Source organism: Carlito syrichta, unplaced genomic scaffold (genome assembly GCF_000164805.1).
Source record: "Carlito syrichta isolate Samal-C Ts95f unplaced genomic scaffold, Tarsius_syrichta-2.0.1 Scaffold239047, whole genome shotgun sequence".
Taxonomy (NCBI): Eukaryota; Metazoa; Chordata; class Mammalia; order Primates; family Tarsiidae; genus Carlito; species Carlito syrichta.
In genome coordinates this window covers 157,044-162,084 of record NW_007183143.1, presented here as the reverse complement: position 1 = coordinate 162,084, position 5,041 = coordinate 157,044, and the positions used below count along the sequence as shown (strand labels likewise).

The 5,041-nt window shown below is 39.1% G+C and overlaps 1 pseudogene across 1 annotated transcript; it reads right to left on the bottom strand.

The window, feature by feature from the left end:
- Positions 1–1,809: 1,809 nt before the first annotated feature.
- Positions 1,810–2,570, bottom strand: LOC103253597 (annotated as a pseudogene). Its single transcript, XR_002481584.1, has one exon. The product of XR_002481584.1 is annotated as a non-histone chromosomal protein HMG-17 pseudogene (transcript).
- Between the last annotated feature and the right edge of the window lie 2,471 nt (positions 2,571–5,041).

Sequence of the window (5,041 nt, the reverse complement as noted above, 5' to 3'; positions counted from 1 at the left end):
GTGAGAGATCAGCCCTGGTACAACATCTTAGATTCAGCCACGTGAGGCCCTCAGCAGAGAATCCCATTAAACTAAGCCTGGACCTTCAGAAACTGTGAAACAGTAAATGGGCAAGGTGTGTGTGTTTGTTTTTGTTTTATTTTTCAGAAAGAGTTTTATTTAATGCATGCAAGGTCATAATTTCTGGATATTTCTCCCCATGCTGGAGAACACAGATTGGTCATAATTGATAACTCAACTTAAAGGTGCCCAGAACATTCCTTTCTCCCTTGTTAAGGTTTTTTGTTACTTTTTTTTAGTAGGAGTCTCTCTCTGTCACCCAGTCTGGAGTGCAGTGGCACTCACAGCCACCCCAGCGTTGACCTGCTAGACTCCGGCAATCCTTCTGCCTCAGCCTTCCAAGCAACCAGAACTACAGACACGCGCTACCACACCAGGCTAATTTTTTATTTATTGTAGAGACAAGGTCTTGCCAGGACTGGTCTCGAACCCGTGGTCCCAGGCAATCCACTTGCATCAGCCTCCCAAAGTGCTGGAATTACAGGTTGAGCCACCGAGCCCGGTTTTTTGTTAAGGTTTTACTAAACACATTCCTTTCTCCGTTGTTAAGGTTTTTTTAGAGGGGATGCAGTATATTCCATTTTTTGGAATGGAATTAAATTGAAGAAAAGAAAGAATAGCCAAAATAAATAAATAAGAAGAAGAAAGGAAAGAAGATGATAGGTTCTCTTAATCAGGTTAGTGGAGTGCTACACGCACTAATTCAATTAGTATAATTAGATTATATAGTTTTTTATTGAGATTAAATTTACATAACATGAAATTAACCACTTTAAGGTGAACAATTCAATGACTTTAGTATATTGACAATGCGAACCCTATGTCGTTCTAAAACATTTCCATCACCCCAGGTGGGGGCCTTATACCCCTTAAGTAACCACCCCCACCGTTCCTCCTATTAGCTCTTGGCAACCATCAGTCTTCTTTCTCTATGGTAATTTGTATAAGAGGAATACTACAGTATATGACCTTTGGTCTGGCTTCTTTCACTTAGCACAATGTTTCAAGGTTTATTTATGTTGTAGCATGCATCCGCGTTTCGTTTCCTTTTAGGGCTTAAAAATATTTCACTGTAAGTATATTTCACAATTTGCTCATCCATTCATCTGATGGTGGACAGTTGGGTTGTTTCTGCCTTTCAGCTGTTATAAATGGTGCTGTTATAAGCATGTGAGAATATGCCTGGAAGTAGAATTTCTGGGTCATATGATAATTCTATGTTTAACTTTTGGGGAACTATTATTGATTTTCATAGATGTTATTTTAAGCTGCCAAGTTTATGGGTTTGTTACCCAAAATCATAAGACAAATTCATCTTTTTTAAAACTTTATTTTTTTATTTTTATTTTTTTTCCAAGCCAAACTGTATCCAGCTTTATTAAAGATACTTTTCATAAACAATCATGGTATTTCAGGCAGGACATGGGCAGACAATCTTTAACAGCATACAACAACTTTCAAATTCCCTTCTTTAATGGACTACCAAATTCAGAAATCCACTATAAAAACCCAATGAAGTCTTCATTTGATGCTCTGAACAGGGAAGAAGTTTAGAGTGAGGGTTGACATTTCACATTTAGCATGTTGTTTGACAACTTTTCACAAGCCGACCCTGACTTTCAGGAAATGAAATGAAAATGGCAGAATTTGTCTGAAGATCCACAATCTATAAACGAAAACTGCTGCTCTTATGAGGGGTGCCATCGCAGTGGCATCACTGACATACTGGTAACCAATTATTGGGGGTCAGGTCCCAACAGATGTCTGGGTTAAGTCTATGCTGAAGGCAGAAAGGGAGAAGAGGGCATAAAAAATGAATGTTTTTCCACACCACAGGCGTTTGTACCAAGGTGGCTATGTGTGTCAACGTCGGGGAATCCCTCCTCCTGGAAGCCAAGAGGAAGTCTCTTAAAACTAGAAGGGAAAGGTGTTTTCCCCACATCAATTCAGCTTTGGAGACATTCTATTAGTGACATATGCCCCTTTCCCCAAAAACAACAATGAAGTGTTCTGTGTGTTAACAACATAGCTTGAAAAAAGCAAAAACAAAATTCTGCGTTTTTATAAAACTTGATTTAAAAAATAGTATTTCAAACTGTACAGTCACCAGAAGTACACAGTTATCAAAAATGCACACACTTCACTTGGCATCTCCAGCACCTTCAGCTTTCTGTGCCTGGTCTGTTTGGGCATTTCCATGTTCTGCAGGGTTATTCCCCTCCTTGCCAGCATCGGCTTTTCTCTTTTTCCCTTTGGGTACCTTCTCTCCCTTCTTAGCTGGGACCTTCTTAGGCTTGGGCTCTGGCTTTAGAGGAGCAGGTTTAGCCGACAATCTTGCAGGTCTTCTCTGGGGTTCGTCCTTCACCTTGGCTTTATCTCCTTTAGCATCCCCTTCAGCCTTTCTCTTGGGCATGGTGGTGATGGCAGCGGAACTAAGGAGTTGGACGTGGGGATGGAGCGGCGTGCAGGCTTTGGTCAGTCCGGGGGTCGTTCTTGCCTCTTCTTCACACTGCTCCAACTTTATTATTTTTGAATTTACATTTATGCCTCTAAATAACATGTGCTGAAGACTGTAACTGCTGCTTTTTGATTTGTCAGAAATATAGTGACAAGTGTTCATGACTTCCCGCTATGGTAACTGAGAGTTAGTCCTCTTGTCTTTCCACCACCATCATGACCAAGTCTAGTTTCCCATCTTCCATCTTTTCAGGACTGTTATGTGCGGATTTGGATTAGATTACTATTGGGTGCTTATATTATTAAATTTTGTAAATTCACGGTTGATCCATGCAGTAAAACTGTGTTTATCTTTCCTTTCCTCAACATTTTGTTTTTCCTGGAGTTAATGACTCAAAGTCTAGGCTTTTACATTTGTTTGGTTTTTTATATGCCCATTACTATTTTAATGCCACACACTTGTCACTTGTTAAAATAGCCTCTCAAGCCTTTTAGACATACCGGCTATTCTATCAAACTTAATATCCTGAGGAAGTTTCTCTCAGCATCTTCTAATCTGCTGTTCCCTGGACTGGTTGGTCTTTATGTCCAATTCCCAGCTAACATCCCGCAGGTTCTTCTCACCCACAATCTGTATCTCTTCTATGCTGGATCTCTTGTGTTGTATATCAAAGATATTTTATTTCTACCAGGCTTATCCTATTTTGCAAGATACCCTCCAGTAACTTCTCAAGAAATGGCCCCTGGAGGTAAGTATTTTCAAGTCTTTTTGCAAGTCTAAAAATATCTTTATTTTATCTTCACACTGGCATATAGTTTGGCTAGGTATAGAATCTTAAAATGGAATTTACTTTCCCTCAGAATTTTCTGTATTTTAGTGTTATTGTTGGGAAAATGGCAGTTGCTTCAGTCTCTGACCTTTTGTATGTGATCAATTGTTTTCCGTGAGAGCCTATGGAATCTTCTCTATATCTCTAGTAGTCCGTAATTTCACAGGACTTGGTGAATGCCGATTATCATCCACTGTCCATTCTGCTTGACATTCAGTGAATCCCTTCAATTTGGAAAGTTATGGCCTTTGGTTCTAAAACTTTTTCTTGAAATATTTTATTAATAATCTCCTCCCTTTTCCCCAACCTTCACTCTCTTGCTCTCTCTCACTCACACTTATTCTATCTCTATCTTTCATTCTTCCTAAAACTCCTATTGCTCAATTATTGGACCTTGTGGACTGACCTGATTGTCTTATCTTTCTCTCTCGTGCATCTTGCTTTTCCTTTTCAAATGACTTGCTGAGCAATATCTCTCACTTTATTCTCCTATCTGCACATTGAGATTTTTAATTCCTGCTATCTTGTTTGTGAATTCCTAGAACTTTTCTTTAGTTTGGATGTTTCTTTTTTTATTAATCCCTGTTCTTGTTTCATGCTGCATTATCTTCTCACAGCTCTGAAAACATCAATAATGTTTATCTTTCTTATTTTTCTCTCCTCAGAGAGGCTGTTTTCTCCAAGTTCCTTATTTTAGTATTTTTTTTACCTTTCTTTTTCATGCTAGAAGTTTTATTCAGATGCCCCAAAATTCTTGACTACTTATATTTAAGAATAGGGACTAAAAAGCTGATTGGAAGTTCTTAGGGTGCACTTGTTGACCAAGGGCATTTTTGTAGGGAGACTGCATAAGGCTACTTAGCTGAAAAAACTCTGGTATCAATATCTTTGGGTCTTTCTTTGGAAACTGGCCAGATCCTGAGAGGTGTTTTCAACTGGAGTACCAAGTACAGTATCCCAGCCCTCAACTGAGTTTGCTAGGCTTCAGTCCAGAGACTCTTTCTTTTATTCTCACAAAAAATAAAGGTGCAGGCTTTCATTGCAGAGAAGGGGAAGTAAATCAGCTCCAAATCTGTGTTAGTATCTATGTGGACAAGGTATTGTGGAAGAGTGAGGAGTTGGACTCATTCTTGCTCCCAAGTGTTACCTTGTTCACAATCTCCTCATTCATTTATTCATTCACTAATTCATTCATAAAATGTTTATAGCATGGGAATGGGACCTAGCATTGACTATTTCATAAACAGACTTTCCACCAATTCTTATTTCATTACATAAATCCCTCCACCCCCAACTTCCATTTAAACAGATATCTTTCAAACTCCAGAGTCTTTTGGGGATGCCACAATGAATACTGAGTTGATTTTTCACCATTGACTTAACTTCTCCATTGCCATGTTAGGAATAGTGTTTTTCAGATCTGCTAAATTATTTGCCAATCTTCCCTCTCCTTTTTAGCTTTCAAGGTTTTGCTTCTGTTACCTTCTCCCTTATTTTCCCACACTTGTGCATCTATGCATTTTGCATAGAAACTCTTTCTTGCCATTTTGGTGAGGTGTCAGGAACCAATTGCAGATATTCACTCCAATGCCTGTACCTGGAAGTGCTCCTTACTTCTCTGATCTGCAAAACTCGCAATAAGATAGTTTTGTGTTTTGGGGGGTGGCAGTCATGTCTGGCTTCCTGGGGTGAGC